The sequence below is a fragment of the Macrotis lagotis genome, chromosome X (genome assembly GCF_037893015.1).
Source record: "Macrotis lagotis isolate mMagLag1 chromosome X, bilby.v1.9.chrom.fasta, whole genome shotgun sequence".
In the NCBI taxonomy this organism is placed as follows: Eukaryota; Metazoa; Chordata; class Mammalia; order Peramelemorphia; family Peramelidae; genus Macrotis; species Macrotis lagotis.
Window position 1 is genome coordinate 10,674,739 of NC_133666.1, and position 17,656 is coordinate 10,692,394.

General features: G+C 43.0%; 1 protein-coding gene across 11 annotated transcripts in view; it reads left to right on the plus strand.

Annotated features, from left to right (window-relative positions):
* The first annotated feature begins 6,649 nt into the window (after window positions 1-6,649).
* ACSL4 (acyl-CoA synthetase long chain family member 4) overlaps window positions 6,650-17,656 on the plus strand; it is a 66,308-nt gene continuing 55,301 nt past the window's right edge. For 4 of the 11 annotated variants that reach the window (XM_074206700.1, XM_074206703.1, XM_074206699.1 and 1 more), the window contains exons 1-2: window positions 6,652-6,790; window positions 12,556-12,638. The gene's annotated coding sequence lies outside the window, so the exon portion shown is untranslated. Of the gene's footprint in view, window positions 6,791-9,449; window positions 12,639-17,656 lie in introns of those variants that run through there. The other 7 variants (XM_074206696.1, XM_074206693.1, XM_074206697.1 and 4 more) reach the window with 4 other exon arrangements.

Genomic DNA, 17,656 nt, shown 5'->3' on the forward strand with positions numbered 1-17,656 from the left:
CAGTGCTCCCCTGGGTGTAGCTCAGGAGACTCCCCCACTGCTGTGAGCGGGCTCCCAGTGCCCTGGGGCTGCCTCCAGGAGGCTGAAGTTCTTTCGCTCTGGTGGGCTGCTCCTCGAACCCTGGGGAGCAGAGCCTTTCTACTCTTTGCCAGGCTACCTTGAGTAGGAGAACTGCCTCACTGGATCCCTCTGTGGGTTCTGTCTCTCTAAAGTTTAGTTAGATTTTTTTAGCTTATGAGTTTTATGAGAGCGCACCTAAGACACGATCCATTCTTGTCGCCATCTTAGTTTAGAAGTTTTATGAGAGAGCGCCTAAGACAGGATCCTCTCTTGTCGCCATCTTGGCTCCACTCCAGGAAAAGTATTTTTACTTAATATTGACCCACGTACAGGCTATGACCAAATTTTTAACCCCATTTTTATCCTAAGGTACTATAAACACTCTCTAAAAGAAAAAGAAAAAAATTCAAAGTTCTTTTCAGGTACAAAGGGAGGGTCAAAAAATTATCCCTGGATTTTCCAGATTGAGGGGGCACTGCATCCCGAAAATGCCCTTGATGTGAAACAGTTATCTGTTAAAGGATCACTTTATGCAAAGGAAGGGGAGGGGCTGATTTGGAAGTTTAAAGATGGTCAAAGTGTGAGTTTATTGAGAGAAAATGGACAGTTGGCTACATTCTCACTTGGAACCTTAGGTTTGAAAGCAAAGAATAGGATAATAAAGAACTGAGTAAAAAAAGAGCTTTTATGAATTGGAAAAAAATGTCTATTCTGTGAAAGAGAAGTAATTATGGATTGTTTCGGGTTTGTTTTTTTTTAAGGTTTTAGCAAGGCAAATGGGCTTAAGTGGCTTGCCCAAGGCCAGGCAGGTAGGTAATTATTAAGTGTCTGAGGGCAGATTTGAACTCAGGTCCTCCTGACTCCAGGGCCAGTGCTCTATCCACTGCACCACCTAGCCACCCCTTGTTTTGTTTTTTTGCAAGGCAATGGGGTAAAGTCACTTGCCCAAGGTCACACAGCTAGGTAATTATTAAGTGACTGAGGTTGGATTAGAACTCAGGTCCTCCTGACTCCAGGGCCAATGCTCTTTCTACTGTGCCACCTAGCCGCCCTAAGAGAAGAAATCATGGAGAGAAAAACTGTATAGCCAGCGATAGTGCAGGGGGCTTGCCCCAACCCACCACTACAACAGGGCTGGTTTTGAGTGCAGAATGTTAGGGGAGAATTTGGCCTGAATGATGTTCTTTTCCCAGCTGGCTGGCAATAATAAACAAAGCCTGAATCTTCTAGTGGCCTACTGGCCTGAAGGGGATAACAAGTACTTTCTGTACCTTTTTTTCTGGTCTGTTCTCTGTTTTTTTTTTGGTCTGGAAGGGAGCCTGATGCCCATGGCCCAAGGTCCAAGGCCCAAGGTAAAATGTCTTGAGAATGTGCCAAATTCCTTTTGGGCATGAAACTCTGCTGTCCCCTAGAAATTAGATCCGTCTCAGTGATTGCTATTTCTAGTTTATTTGGGTGGAGAAGTTTTGTGTTGTGAAAGGAGTCATTAATTTCTACGTCTTCATTGCTTTTTCCTCCTAAAAAAATCAAAGAATGTTTATTAGAAAAAAGTAGAAATCTGATAATTAGGATCTTGTAATAGTTGACATTTATATAGCACCTTAATATCTGATCTCATTTGTTAACAACCTTGTGAGATAGGATACTATTGATGTGAGGTAGGGTACTTCATTTTACAGGTGAAGAAACTGAGGATAAATGACTTGTCAACGATCATGTAGCAAGTAAATGTCAAGAGTTAGACCTCAAGGCAGGTCTCTCCCATCTCCCAATTCCATCCATTGTTACTGTCCCAGTTATCTGATGTTTGAATGGACCAGGTGTTTTATTGAAGGTAAGATCCGTCTTTTGATAGTGGCTACACACAATAAGGGGCAAGTGATTGGTACAGTGGATAGAGTGTTAGTACTAGAGTCAGGAAGATCCACCTTCCTGAGTTCAAATGCAGCTTCAGAAACTCCCTAGTTGTGCCACCCTTGGTAAATCACTTCACCTTCTTTGCCTCAGTTTCCTTATCTGTAATGAGCTGGAGAAATGGCAAACCTCTCCAGTATTTTGGCCAAAAAACTCCCCCCAATGGGTTCACAAAGAGCTGTACGTGATTGAAAGTAACTAAAATAACAACAGCATACCATAAGTTTAAATGCTCAGAAATCCATGGGGAAATCTGACAAAAGTAGCTTTTCCTTGAAAAACTAGGAAAGGTTTGTAACATGGAAGAATTTGTCAGAGGCAGTGCTATGCCATGGGTTGTTACTGCCTTAGTGTCAAGAGGTACCCAGGCTGCCTGTTCCAGAAAATGGACAAAAATGTAATTAGGATCTATTGAAAATATATTCGTTTCATATGACCTGTATTTCACGTATTCTCTCAGGACTTTGATGTACAATCTGTGGTGCTTGGTACATGTTCATTGATTGAACATTATTGGTTTGTACTTAGGAACAAAGATTTAAAGCTGGAAGGCATCTTAAAGTTATCCTATCCAATTTCCAGATTTTCTTTTTTACAGATGAAGAAACTGAGACATAAGTGAAGTGAATAGCCCATGATGACTCACAAGATCATGGATTTAGACCTTGGAGGCCATCTAGTCTAGCCTAAGTAGAGAGATGTTAAAGTAACTAAGCCAAAGTCACACATAATAAATGGCAGAGCTGAGATCTGAACCTAGCACCTCTGACTCCAGACAAGCAGCCAATCAACAAGTATTTCTAGATGGACTACTTATTATATGTTAGGCCCTGTGTTCAATGTTGGGAAAACAAGTACAAAGAATGAACCAATCTCTACTTGTCATCCTATAGTCTTGCCACTGCTTTGTAAATGCGCTCTGGTCCGTTTTATATGGTAAGATGTATGTTCCCACCCGACTTACTCCAAGTCAGGGCTTTGTGAATGTGCTCTGGTCCGTTTTATATGGTAAGATGTATGTTCCCACCCAACTTACTCCAAGTCAGGGCTTTGTCCCTGCTAGTGTTGATTTAAGGGAGAATGGAATTGATGAAGATCCCCAAGAAACTCACTGATCTGATGCAACTAAGTTTACCATGGGCAACTCACTTCCCCTATTTGAAGCTCAGTTTTCTCATCTGTAAAATGGAGCTAATATCTACAGAACTTATCTTCTCCAGGGTTATTGGGAAGATGAAATAAGATGATGCATGTAAAAGTGCTTTGTAAACTGTCAAGTATCCTATAAATGTAAGGTATTATTATTCTCAGCAAGTCATGAGAGTTCCAAAAATTATGTTGAATGACCTCCAAGTGCTTTCAGGACTCTTGAGAAGCAACACATGCCAGACTGGCAACCCTTCATATTGATTAATGCCCTGGGCATCTGCTCCTCTTCCTTGTTCTCACTTTTCCTCTAAAATGGTGCCAATTTAGAGTAAGGCAAATTAATTTGTGCAGTCACATAAATTCCTCCAAGTTACAGTTAATTTTTAGTGGAAAAAGAGCAAGATTAATATGATATCTTGATCTTTGCTCCCATATTAGAATTTAAGTCAAAAAGATCCTTGGATGTATAGCATGGAAACAATGTAAAAACTAACAGACTGCCTTCTATGGGGAATGGGGGGAGGGCAGTGAGATTTGGGGGAAAATTGTAAAATTCAAAAATAGATAAATAAATTTATTTTACACATAAAAAAGACTATCACTGCTGTCCGTGGAGGGTGGGGGAGGGAATCAAGATTGGGGGGAAAAGTGTAAAATTCAAAATTTAAAAAAATCCTTAGAGACCATGTAATCACTTCATTTTTGTAGTTGGAGAAACTGAGACCCAGAGGTGTGAAGGAGTTAGCTTGCCCATAATCCATTTGTAGTAAGTGGTTGGGGTGAGATTTGAATCTGTGTTCCCTGATTTTGCATTTATAGTTAGGCACTATAGGGAACTTGCTCATCTTTGTGGGACCAAGATCAATACCCTCAAATTTTTAGCAATAAAAAGGATCATTTTCAGTAGGTTACCAAGATTTTATTAAACATCCAACCAGTAGACTAGACACTGGGGACATTAGAGAAAAGTGAAAGCCTCAGTCCTTGAGGAGCTTCTAAGGCATTTGATAAATGAGCAGTTTCCCATGGGAAAAAGAAGGAGTTCTTGGGGATGTTACTTTTTTCTTTCTTCCCAAATCTCTGGTGTCAGAACACTACCTCGGCAATTGCCTAGCAAAGAAAGTGGCTGGGAGTGGAGGGGGGAAGATAACAAGGAAAGATTTTTTTAATTTCAAACTGCTACAAACCAATTTTTTCTTTTTTATTGCTATAAAAATAACACTCTTCCTGACATGGAGATGTTTCTTTTGTGATCCATGAAGTGGGATATGTCATAGTGATATCCCCAGAAATTTTCAGTACTGGTCTAGGCCATACAATTACTTTGTTCATTTTTTTGTTTGCTTTTGCAATCCAGGTCATCTAGAACTGGTTTTTTTTTTTGGGGGGGGGGATGAATTTGCTACAGAAATCCATTAATACTTGCATCAGACAAATTTTACCAATTTTTAGTTGAACAAGTGGGCATTTTTATGCTTGTGTTTGATATTCTCTTGAAAGTGGGAGTGGGGATGGGAAGGGGACTGTGACTTCCTTTTGTTTTTTATTAGAACCACAGGGCCTACAACACTGCTTTCAACACTCTGGACACCCTCACAATGCTTATTGAGAAATGATTACCTGTTTCTGGCATTACAAGGAGGTCTCATAAAAAAATACAGGCCAATTAAGTTTGTTGTTTGAAGTCCCTAAGTTTCTGAGAGAAGCCTGGAAAAGAAAAATGGTTGTATAACTCCCTTAACCATCTTTATAGGAGTATCCTCTATAGGCTCCTCTTTTTTTTGTCTTTAAATGTACAGAAGGAGTTCTTTGGGGTCAGAGACATGTGGGGAGGAGACAATATTGGTGATTTTGCGGAGAAGGATTATTCTAGGTAGAGTTGAGATTCTATCTTGCAGTTTGCGAAGCTTGTATCATCCTGTGTAGTTAGTTGTACTGATCACTGTTTTACATACTTGTCTTGACAGATCGAATTGTTTGTCATCTGAGATTGTGTTTTAGTGAAGAAGAGTTTGTTATGAAGCAGGCAGGATGGGTGTGAATGAGAGCCACTCCTTCATTCTCTTTGAAGTCTTTAGAAAATGAAGGAAGGTCCCAATCTCAGATTAGGAAGTAAGTTGTTGATATGTATATCAGTATGTATGTGGTTGGTGTGTGTTTGTGTGTGCATCCATAGCTACATGAGGTGTCCCAAAATTTTAATGGCTTCTATTTAGCTATACGTAGCCAGAGGCATTTCTGTGTGTGGTATACGTGCATATATCCATACATAGCAGACACAGATGTCAATCTGGACATATGTGCAACTAGGAAGGTGACACTCCTTCCCTCGCTGTCTGGTTTTCTTAAGTTGAATTGCCGAGATTCTTTACCTCCTCACTATGTACCTTTCTCAAAATTCCGGGCCGTTTTTGCCTTTTTGTGTGTGTGCATTCGGGGATGGGTCCTTTCGGGATATGGCATAAAAGCTGGCAATGCTTTGTTGCTTGAGTGAGCCTAATCATGTAAGGCAGCCCGAAAGCCATTTCACTAGATAGAAGGGAGAGCCTTTCCCTGTCTTCCTCCATTGCCGGAGAAGAGCCAATTGATTGAAAAGGAGAAGAGGAAGGCAGTGGTTTGAGTTGAGCTTTTCGGGTCCTTTTCGGTTTGCTTCCCGTGCAACGGCTCCCGGGAGGATGCAGATGAGGATGAAGATGCTCGCCTCTTGCCCGTCCTGCCTCCTTCAGGCCTTGGTGGCCCTGGACGTCGGCCTGGCAGCCCCCCCCCCCCCGGGGTGCTGCAGCTACCAGGGAGACTGGGGAAAGGCAACGCCAGTTTCGGGGTGCTTTCAGCCAGGGCTTGCCTTGCCCGGGCTCCTTTTCAAACTGCCAACTGACCCTCCTGTGGCTGCCCGCCCGAGGGGCCCGCTTTGCTGCTGTCTGCTTTTTCTGCGGCCCCAGCAAGGCGGCCTTCCCGGGGGTGTGCGTCAGCTGGGCCCCTGCAGGCCAGGCGCGGGGGGGGGGGGGGGGTGGCGCCCATGGCCGGCCGGGCCTTGGCTTCCTGCCCCCCCCCCCCCCCCGCCTGCATCTGGTAAGTGACGCGGCAGGGGCGCGGAGGCTGCGCGCCGGCTTTGGGGGGAGGTTGAGGCAGATGCGGCTGAGGATGCGGCTGAGCAGCAGGCGCCTGCGGCGGGGGCCGAGGGCGCGCCAGGGGCCTGCCCGGCCGGTCCGAGGCCGCGGACGGGAACTGAGAGCCGCGATGAAGTCACTCCCGCGGGCCGTTAACTGCCTGCCCCCCCGGCCCCGCCCCTTCGCGTGAATTTTCCAGCGGGCGGGGGAGGGAGAAGGGGCGGCCCCGCGAGGCGACGGCGGCCGGAGCGGCGCGCGCCGCCGCCTGGGCCCCCCGCCCCCCCCCAGGCAGCGGGCCGGGCCGCGCGCGCGCGCGCTCCCAGGCTGGCGGGCGGGCCGGCTCTGCGCGTGCCCCGCCCTGCGGGCCCGGCCCCCTCCCCCTCGCCCTCGCCCTCGCCCTCCCCAGCAGGGCGGCGGGGCGCCGCGGGAGCGCGCGCCTCTGCGGCTGTCTCCGGGCCCCCCTCGGCGCCCCCCCCTTTCCGGTGGCGGGCACGCGGCTCCCTGTTAAAGCTTCGCGAGAGCGGCCGGCCGCCCAGGAGAACGCAGCGGGAGCGCCTCGGGTGAGTAGAGCCGGGCGCTGCGGCCGCGGCCCCGGCCCGGCAGCCCCTCCGCCCCTCCGCCCCACCGGCCCGCGGCCCCGGCCGGCGGGCCGACCCTGGCCCTGGCCCTGGCCCTGGCCCCCTGGCCTCACCCTCCCTCTTCCTCCCCCTCCCCCGCCGCCGCCGCAGCATCATCCTCTCGCTAGCCGCGCCTCGATGGCCCGGGGATCTCTGTGCCCGGCGCTGCCCAGCCCCGGTGGGCATGGGGCGGCGGCGGTCCCCGGCCCTCGTGGGTGCGCTGGCACCTGCCCAGGCTTCCGAGGGCCGCCGCCGCCTGGGCTCTGCGTCCCAAAGGCTGCCCGGTCCTTTCACCGGGAAGGAAACTGAGGCCCCGGGTTGGGCAAGCCACTGGCCCAAGGTCATCCTCGGCAGCTGAGCTCCAAATGATGCTGTCCAGGACGCTCCTTTCATCTCCCCCCGGGCGGGAGCTGGCGGCACATGAGCAAGGAGAAGTGACTTGGCCAAGGTTACGCATTAGGTCATCAATCCGCAAGGGCCAAGGCCCACCCAAACCAGCTGCTTCTCCCCAGGGGGGGAAGCAGACGAACTTGCCCAAGGTCATGAAGGAAGGAAATGGCCAAGCCAGGATGGGGTAAAAGCAGGGATTTTCTGGGACTCAAAAGCCCGCCCCTCTCTGGGCCTCCGTTTCCTCCTCTGTAAAATGAGGAGGTTGGATTCCGGGACCATGGCTCCTTGAGCTCCAGATCTCCGAACCCGAGGCCCTTAGAGCTGAAAGAGACCTCAGTCCATCGAGCAGGGGGAAGAAAAGGCCTCCCCAGGTCATACAGAGCAAGGCCACAGGATGATTGGAACCCAGCTCTTCTGCCCCCCCCAGAACCAGTGCCTTACCCCACCTTAGCCAGGACTAGAAAACACTGGACCAAGCGAAACCCGAATTTGCTCATTCCCTTTCATACAATGCTGCTCATTCTCCTCTCAATACTTCCTCTTTCCATACATTTTTTTTTAAAGCCACCCTAGGAAAATCCTATTTGCCTAACTTCAAGGAAACGTGAACGTCTTTGAATTAGATCTGACTTTTTATGGCTCCCAGTATGATGTCTATGTAAAAAACGCTGCCTTTAAGGTCCAAAGTTCTGCTCTTAACTAGCTCTGTAATCGTGAGCCTCAGTTTCCTCAACTGCAAAATGAACTGGATCCAACCATATGACATCTTGAGATCCTCTCAAACTCTTAATGATCCTATGACTCTCTAAACCCCCAATACACTGCAACTTGACGACATAGCAATTCAAAATAACCAGGTTTTAAGCAAAAGGAAATAGCCCACTAGAAGGCATGTAAACTACTTTCACTCCGTTAAACTCAGTTTTCCTCACAGTAAAATAGAACTGATGAGACTTGCATTACTCCTTGGAAGGTGGTTATGAGGAAATGTTACTCATCCTCAGATCATTGAATGATTGTTGCCATCACCTCCAGAGGCAATTCATACTCTTGGAATCGTTGCTTTTTATCTCCTAGTTAAAGCATCCAGGAATTTTATTCTGTGAATAATAAGTGATCCCATGTGCATGACAGAATGCTAGGCAGCTAAGATCACAAAAAATGAAAAATGAAACAACCTCTTACCTCAAAGGTCATACTTAAAAATAGGGGAGAAAGTAAACAGCGGGTATAATAGAAAGTGCAAAATGATGAATACAAAGAAGAAATGGCAAGCAAATGTAAGCTTAGTTTATGTTTCTATGAGGGGACGGGAAGGGGTCAAAAAACCCTCCTTGAAGTGGCATTTAGGTTGAACCTTAAAAGAATGGAGAGAAACTCCTTGAGATGGAGACATGAAGAACCTAGCAAGAGGCACCACATGGGAGAGAACATTTCATTTTTTTCTTAATGTTGCTCTAGAAAAGAAAGTATAAGGTCCTACCTATACATACGGGTTTGGCTACAGATTGAGGACCAGGATTTTAAGTAAAATTACTAGAACTTTATCATAATCGTGGCAAAGGAGACTTTAAATAAAAGAAACACTGGGACTTGTGGGGACTAAGGAAGCTAATAACTTGTAAGAGATAGCACTGCCATACTTAACACACTCCACGCCACTTGATATAATGGAACTGATAGCATTATTAAACCATCAGATAAAAAACCGGGATTTGGACATAGAAATAGGCTATTATTTGCCCTGATTAGAGAAACAATTTGAAACCCAAGAACCTTATAGGTGTTGTAACATAATATAAACTTTGAATAAATCCTGTTGATTTAAAATCTTTAATATGTAATAAAACTTAATTGTTTAAGAATGAGGGGTGGTTTTGTGAAGGGGGAGGGAGGTTCTCAGGAAACTGGAAAGAATTTAGGAGGAAATGGAAAAACTCTTAGAAAAGTGAGCATTGACCAATGTATCTGCAGACCCAAGTTCTACTCTTGATTTTATCAGTTAGCTAGTAATCTCATGTAAAATGGGACTTCCTGGGAAGCAGGGGGAAGACATTGATCCATACCTAACTGAGGTTCCGGTGATTCATCTATCATCTGACTACCAGCTTAACTAAATTTGGAAAATCTCAGGTTGATGTTTTGGGGGGGGTAGAGGGAGGGGGAGAAATAGCAATTCTCAAACATCCCACTACTAAGGGGTGGCAATCTCCATTAAGGGAGGGAATATGCAAGAACGATTAAAATCACAATTCCTGGAAGATTTTTACCCTTTGATTTTTAGTTGTTTCAATTATAGCACAATATGGACTTTTTAGCCCTATTAAGACCTACGTTACTGATTGGGATCTGAAGACTCAGATTCAAATCCTTCTATTTAATACCTGTAACTGACTTAACTGCATAATTTTTCTCATGATTTTTAGGATACTTTGACCTCTAAGTCTGGGTTATCTGAAAGGGTTTACCTTTAGAACGGTTCAGGTTCAGATGGTTCTGTGGTCTTTAATATCAATAATAATATAATATCCCAAATAATCATTCTTTATTTTAGCAAGCCCAGACCTCAAGACTGTTTTCACAGCTATCTATGTATGTGCTTTTGTTAAATGGGTGTGTCTGTTATACTTTTAAAATATAATATTGATTAGGCTGTCTTAATAAATGAAGACACAAACAGTGGAGTTGGATTTTGGGGGTTTTGTTTCACTTTCTGAATTTAAATTATTTTAGCAAAAACTAGAGCTTTGGTTAACAGGGTTTTTCCGACAACAGTTTGAAGCGTAACAGTATAATCTCACTTACAAATGAGATAAAAAATTAAAGTAGTAAATTCTGACAAGATATGCAGTGAATTTTTTTCAAAAAATTTTGAACAAAGAAACAATGGGTACCAAACTTATCTTTTTTTCATTAATGAGATAATGAAAAATTGTTTTTCTTCATACATTTCACACAAAGGTGGATAACTACTGTTCACTCTACCTTGCTTTTAAAAAGAAATTCCTTAAGGTGACTTTAAATTTCTTATTTTCAAAAGTACAGATGCTATGAGAAAAAGATGAAAAAGCAGATGTTCTATTTTCTAATTTTTTTTTTTGCAAGGCAAACGGGGTTAAGTGGCTTGCCCAAGGCCACACGGCTAGGTCATTATTAAATGTCTGAGACCGGATTTGAACCCAGGTACTCCTGACTCCAGGGCCGGTGCTTTATCCACTACTACACCTAGCCGCCCCTATTTTCTAAGTTTTAATTAGATCAAACGGCATTTTTGACACTAGGAGTATTAGGGATACCTTAAATATCACCGAATTTATTTTAAAATACTCTTATTACAGTTAAGAGTGAATTTTTAATATTCCACTGGTATTAGTAGGTTGACTATAAAAAATAATGGCTCATAGAATCGCAGCCCCAGAAAAGACATATTGAACCAACCCATATCTAAGCAAAAGGCATAGTCAGAAAATGCAGTCTTCTTAGGAGATATCAACTTTAGACCCAACTCTAAAGGATTCCTCCAATCCCCCCTCTCCGGTTTTACAAAGGAGGAAGCTAGCTCTCCAGAGCGATTAATTGCCTTGTCCAAGTTCTTAAGTAGTGATGTGAAACCAGCATTCAGAACAAGAACACAGAATTCCAGAATTACTGTGAGGAGAATGTGACCTAGGTCAACCCATTTCACACCTGAAAAAGAAGACCCTCTACTCCATTACAGTCATATTCAAATAGAAATGGAAGTCCTGCAGGTTGTAGATTGACTTCAAAAACCACATTAACATTATGCTCTTTTCTATTTTTATTTATTTAATACCTTTGCTTGATAACTTGAGTTTTTGTCCAGGAACTTAGATTGAGTATAGAATAATTTTTTTTAATGTAATTGATTTCCTTTTTAATCCTGTCTTTTTGTTTTATGACTTTGAAAACATGATTCTGAGAAGGGTTCTATTCATTTAACTAGCCTGCCAAAAGGGTCCATGCACAAAAACAGATAAGAACCCCAGCTCTTGCAACATTACCCTGACAGGTGGTCAATGTAGCCTTGGCCTAACTACATGCAATGATAGGAAAACTACAATCTGACAAGGCAGCACATTCTATTTTGACATAGCTTTTAAGTTTTTTTCTTTGGATCAAGCCTAAATTTGCCTCTTTGAAACTCCTCTCTGCCCCCTCCCTCCACTCCCCTTACCATTCTTAGTTCTGCACCCCTGGTGCCATAAACAAGGGTAACTCCTCTTCCAGGTTCCTCATTGTCTTTTCTTCTCCAGGCAAAATATCCCTAGTTCCCCCAGCCAATCCTCATTGGATTCATTCCTCTCTTCTAGGCACTATCCAGCTTATCTATGCCCTTCTTAACTGTGGCACTCAGAACTGAACCCCAAATACTCCAGATGGGGCTGGTCTTGGCCACCATATAATACTGTTGAGTCATATTGAATATACAGTCCACTTAAACCCCCAGTTTGTTTTTTTTTCCTCAAGTTGCTATCTAGTTAAGTTTTCCCCATCTTATATTTGTGAAGTTGATTTTTTTTTTAGCCCAAACATTTAGTGCTGTTAAATTTCATCCTAGTCAGTTTGGCCCATTGCTCTCAAAGTCTTTGGATTCTGTCGTCTCTGTTAGCTGTCCCTCCAACTTTGTGACATCTGCCAATTTCATAAGGATGCCATTATGTAAGTTATTTGCAAAAACTATGAAACAGCTCAGGACCAACCACAGACTCCTGGGACATTTCTCCTATAGACCTATACCCAAGTAAGCATTGAACCCTAAACCTCACCCTAGGGTTTAAAAAAAGGTAAAAGGGATGCTTAAGGATTAAGTGAACTGCCTGGGGCCACACAGGTCTAAAGTAGCAAAATAGCACTGGGGGGGGGATGAGTCAATCTACATTTATTTTGAGCTTTCTAAATGGCAGCTACAGTTGTTGAGGATGGAAAAAAAAGGACAAAAGACTATTCCTGCTCTCAGGCAACTTAGAGTCTAATGGAAGAGACTTGTGACTCTTACTTGGTTTCATTCTTTTTTCAGATTCTAGAATTCAGAGGATTTTGACTCCAAGGTTGGTGCTCTAGCCACTTTGCGCCACCTAGTTGTAGCATTGCATTTTCCTAAAAGTGTTGGTGAGGTGGATTTTTTTTTCCTATTTCTCACTTGAGGGCTGAGTGGGACAGGTGATCTCAGGACCCTGGAGAGGATCTTTTGGAAACTGTAACATAGGTGAAACATTTGTGATCTTTTCTGTATTGCATCCACTGGCGTAACTCATCGATACCTTCTGTCTGATTGTCTCCTCCATGTTCTTCCCTAGCTCTCCATAGAAGATCTATCCAGCACGTTGAAGGTCTGCTTCTTTTTATGTTTTGTGAATGCTAGAGCAGGACCTGGCCCATAGTAAGTGCTTAATGATTACCTTTTTTATTCATTCCTTACCTGGATCTCTCAAGGCATGACCAAACCACTTCTTCTAATCTCCTTTTTTAGAAGCTATCTTTTGTAACAGTTTTGGGCATTGGTTATCCTTAGAAATCTGCTGCTACCCATGTTTGTCCATTAAGAATCTCCCTATTGTCTTTCTGGTTTAGTTACAATTTCCTGGGAAATTCCAGTGATGACTATTTAGCATGTGGTGAAATGCCTCCTTTTTCTTTTTTAAATTGGCTGCTACCAATAATGAGCTATTATCATACGGTATTTTGTTATTATAAAACTACAGAATTCCAGACTGTTCCTAAAGAGGTGGTTTCTCTTCCTCCTACTCATTCTCAATTTCCTTCACTTGTTTCTTCTCCTTTTCCTCACCTCTTACGCATGGTATAGGTATCCCAGGGTTCTCTTAGGTATTCTTTTCTCTGCTCTCAGTATCCTCATTGATTCCTTCTGATTTAACTTCACTTCTATGCAGACAACAACTAGATATTTCTATCTAGTCCCAATCTCTTCCCTGAATTCCATTTCCCCATCACTGCCATTGGATAGCTCCAACTTTATGCTCCATTAGCATCTCAAACTGGACTTGACCAAAACAGAATTTCATTTGGCACCCCCCACCACCTGAGTTAGCTTCAACTTTTTTCCTATGACCCCACCTAGCTATAATCAGTTGCCAAATCTTGTTATTTTAGGTTTTTGCGAGGCAGTGGGGGTTAAGTGACTTGCCCAAGGCCACACAGCTAGGTAATTATTAAGTGTCTGAGGCTGGATTTGAACTCAGGTCCTCCTGACTCTAGGGCCGGTGCTCCATCCACTGTGCCACCTAGCTGCCCCCTCTCCTGTATTTTTAAACACTTATCTCTGATATATTTAATTAACAATCAGCAAGCATTTCTTGAAGACTTATAATGTAAAAGGCTTTGTACTCCATGAGGATCTTTTTAGGTTCACCAGCCAATCCCTGTGGTTATTTGTCCTTTGTTCATGAAGAATACCATGACATCAGGGAGGTAATACCATGACACACATGTGAATTGGATTTGAGTGAAGGAGTGCTGTGCAAAGTCACCAGTCTCACTTTCTTCTCTGGAGCAATCTGGATCCACTGGTCAGATATGGTCCTGAATGTGAGGCAGGGTTACACAACTAGTAAGTGTCAAATACCTGAGGCTGTGTTTGAACTCAGGTCCTCCTGACTCCAGGGCCAGTGCTCTATCCACTGCTCCATCTAGCTGCCCCTATATCAGAAGCTTCTTTTCAAGTGAACATTGAACCATTAATTACTCTTGAGCGCACCCATTTAACCAATTATGAATCCATTTAGTTATATTCTTTAGGCCACATCTTTGCATTTTCTTACGTGAATATTATGATTTACTTTACCTAGAATATAGCAAATCATTTGATAAATATGTCACAAAGGTTTAGACTATTTGGACTGGCATGACCATAATGAAATCATACTGAGTCTTTGTAACCACCACATCCTTCTCTGACTACTCCTTGAGTTTGTAATAAAGTCTTTCTCTGGTGTGTGAATAAACTGAGAACTAAAAACATTCCTTAAACAAGAAGTGAATACGTTAGTGGTCAGACCTAAAAGGGAGTCTGCTTTGGACAGATAACTGAGTCGTTGTGATGTTGTAATAATAATATTGATAATGACTAACATTTGTATCATGCTTTTTTTACCTTGTAAGGTTAAATACTGTTATCCCAGAAACAAACAAAAACTGAGAAGTTAAGTCATATAGCTCGGAAATATCTAAAGTAGGATTTGAACTCCAGTTATCATCATTTCAGGTCCAGGGCTCTATGTACGATGCTGTACTTCCTCCCTATTCTATGTATGTACTAGATCCTCCATTTCCTTATTAAGATTAACAGGACATCTAAAGTTCCTTCCAGCTCCAAATATGTGGCTCTGTGATTCTATAGTGATTCTAGTTGTTATTCTCAGCTTGAGGCCACAGAATTACTAGAAAGATATTCTCATATAAGAAAGATTGCATAATAATAATAGAAGATATTACAGGTATTTGCTCCATGACTTTATTAAACACAGTAGTTATATACTGTCTAAAAAGTCAGTGTGTACACAGTTCTTGAGAGGTAGGTAAGTGGCTAGCCCCCTAGGGTAGACTATGTGTAGAGGTGGGGGCAGGGAGGGAATGGACATGGGACAGGCTATGTTTCATAAGTGGATTTCTTTTCAGACTACTCTTGCTAAAGCCCAACTCTACTCAAAAATTCAGTGACTCAAAAATCTACATTTCTTAGGTTGCTATTCAAGGTCATAATCTCTTATTTATTTTTATCATTATCCCCCATTAGTTTCCTTTATTCAAACAGTGGGGACCACTTGCCAACCCTTCTCCTTGAAATATCCTCCCCTTCTAGCTCTTCCTTCCAAGACACAGCTCAGTTGATTCCCTTCTTTGAAGAGACTCTGCTTAGATTGAAAGGTCAGTAAATGTTTAATAAGTGATGAATTTAGAGAGTGAATTCCATGAATTCAATTCCTCCAGTTGCAAGTAAGTGTTCAATTACATATATCATCCTCCTTGCTTTATGACCCCTAAGTTTCTTATTCCTTCTGTTGAGCTGCTAGTCTAAAATGTTATTCCAGGTCAATAGCCTTCACTGTGGCTCACCAGAATGCCCTCATTTTTACTTTCTTTCATTCTTTTTTCTTTTTTCTGCAAAGCAATGGGGTTAAGTGGCTTGCCCAAGGCCACACAGCTAGGTCATTATGAAGTGTCTGAGGCCGGATTTGAACTCAGGTACTCCTGACTCCAGGGCCGGTGCTCTATCCACTGTGCCACCTAGCTGCCCCCAAAATTCCCTCTGCTAGGCTTGGACAACGGATAGAATATGTGGATGCCATTAAAATGATGGATGCCCACATTGTCTCTCTTTTTGCAAACTTTAATGTTTTTCTGGTGGTGAAAAGAAATGAGCTCTTCAGCACAATATTATGCTCATGCCAATATCATTGAATATGTTCCTGGATTCTTTTGTGATCACTTGATTTTTTTCTAGCTTCTGCTCTAGGAAAGACAGTATAGAGAATACTGTCTTTGGTTAACAAGTTATTAGAGAAATACTCAGATGGGAAAAGTGAGGAATATCCAAGTAGACTAACAAGAAATATAAAGTTGGGTTTTTTTGTGTGTGCGGTATTCCATGAATTATTCTTACAACACCGTGGGGGTGAGGGGCACAGTGTCCCCACAAGCTAGAAAATCTGTGTAAAAAATTTTGGCCCTCCCTTCATATCAGAAAAATCCGATTTTTTTCTTTTTCTTTTATGGAACATTTCAGTATTAAAAGATAAAATGTTTATATTGTGTAATAATATATACATATATTATGCATTTGAATTTCTAAACCTTTTCTGTGTCATCCGCTAACCTTCTCACATCATCTACAACTTCTGTATAACTCCCCCCAAATTCCCATTTACAGTAATTTCTTATGCCAACTCTCAATATATATCAAGGAATAATTGTACTCTGATTTCTTTTTTTTCTTTTTCTTTTTTTTTTAGATTTTTTTTTCAAGGCAATGGGGTTAAGTGGCTTGCCCAAGGCCACACAGCTAGGTCATTATCAAGTGTCTGAGGTCGAATTTGAACTCAGGTACCCCTGACTCCAGGGCCTGTGCTCTGTCCACTGTGCCACCTAGCTGCCCCTGTACTCTGATTTCAAAGGAGAACTTTTATTAGTTAGTAATTTCCATTTAATCCTTCTCTGTAATTCCTATAGTTTATGATCTTTTTTCCCCCAAGCCAAGAAAAGATGCTAATTCACTTTTGTTCAGGGACAGCATTCTGGTTACCCAGGTTCATAAACCTTGAAGTCATCCTGTATTCATTATTCTCATGCACTCCACATATCTGCTCAGATGCCAAGGATGGTTGCTTACATAATATCTACAGAATTAACCCCTTGTTCAACTCATTCATATAGCCAGTACTCTAATTGCAGGACTTCATCAGTTTGAGCTTAGATTTAGAGCAATAGCCTAATTTACTCCTCCCCAAATGAATTTCCTCCTTAGACAATTGGACATAGCTGCCAAAGTGTTTTTCCTAAAGCAAGTCTGTCATTGTCTCTCCCTGCTCAGTAATCTCCACTGGCTTCCAATTCTAGGAACAACTACCAAATCTTCTACTGAGCATTGAAGGTGATCTGTAGTCTAGCTCTGGCTGCCTTTCCAGTTTTATTATATATTATTGCCCTTCTTTGATTCATTCTTCAGTGCAGCCAGACTGTTCCTCTTGCTGTTCCTCACACATGCCCTTCCATCTCCATCCATTTGCTTAGGCTGTCCTCAGTGCCTGGAATGTATTCACTCCTCAGAGGTCAGCTCAGGTGCTATCTCTTAGATGAAACCTTTACTGATTTCCCTCCTACCCAACTGCTAGAACAAAGCCCCTCCTGAAATTAGTTTATTTTGTACATAGGAACTCCAAAGTGAAGTAGTCTCTGCCCTCAAGGAATTTACCAAATAGAAACAGATATGTGTGAGTTTGTGACCACCCTCCCTCCCCCCAGACTGTAAGGTCCTTAGGGCACGGACTGTCATCTTGTAGTTTAGCCCCTTCCTCTAGCACAGTCGGCAACATAACAGGCTCTTAGTAGGTTCCCGCTCTTGGAGTGGTCTTCCTTTTATCAAGTCCAAGATGAGTTGCTGCTTCAAGCCCAGAGAAGAGAATCCTTGGAGGGGGCAACGACTCATCTTCAAGTACTATGACTAGTTTTTGGAAGAAGAATAATTTGTCCTACTTTGCCCCACAGGGTAAAGCCAGGAGCTTGAAAATCAGAGAAACAAATGGAAGGATTTGGGGAGGAGGGAGAAAATGGAGGTTGTGTCTTGCCCAAGGTCATACTATCATGTGTCTGATATGGATTTGAACTCCGGTCCTCCTAACTCCAGGGCCTGCTGTACATTCACTGAACCACCTAGCTGCCCTA